Source organism: Sinocyclocheilus rhinocerous, unplaced genomic scaffold, assembly GCF_001515625.1.
Source record: "Sinocyclocheilus rhinocerous isolate Xijiao unplaced genomic scaffold, SAMN03320098_v1.1 scaffold2699, whole genome shotgun sequence".
Lineage (NCBI taxonomy): Eukaryota > Metazoa > Chordata > Actinopteri > Cypriniformes > Cyprinidae > Sinocyclocheilus > Sinocyclocheilus rhinocerous.
Window position 1 is genome coordinate 115,136 of NW_015645115.1, and position 785 is coordinate 115,920.

Here is a 785-nt window from a genome sequence, read left to right on the forward strand (position 1 = left end):
ACGGCATCACAGTATGGTAAGGGGCGTAACATTTCCGTCACACGCTTGAGGAATTCGTCCAATCACAACGCACTGGATAGCTGGCCAATCAGCGTACACCTCGCTTTTCAGACCGATGAGCTTTGTAAAAATCGAAAGGCGTTTCAGAAAGGCGGGGCATAGAGGAGAAACAATAATGTACATTATATGGAAAATAATGTGTTTTTTTAACCTTAAACCGCATAAACACATTGCATTACACCAAATACACAACATAATGTTCTTTTTAGCAACGTCATATGACCCCTTTAAATGAAAATGTGACGTTAACTAACTGCATGATTTGTATAATCTTAGAACCAAATTTCTGCCATTTGGACACTTACCTCTGATAACAGATCACTCTCAATTAACATTTATTTTCTGTAAAGCTGCTTTGAAACCATATACATCGTTAAGGAGCACTGTGCCAATAAATGTGAATTGAATTGAATCACTAAAAAAAGAATAAACTAATAACACTCATTCATTGGGCAATTGGACAACACTGATCGTGCTATGTGTTTAACTCACTACAATGAACTACACGTAAGAATCATTCATGTGGCAATCGAACTACATCGGTTGAGCTGTATATTCCTGATTCTATAAAAGAATGGCTTATAAGAGTCATGCTGTCTGTTTTGTGCTGTAAACTCTTTACCGTTGTTGCGGTGCTACTACAGTATTGTAACAAACTATGTCTGATTTTATCTGTATCAGCAGAAGAATGCATGTGCAGGAACCATTAACAGAACAGAATAACA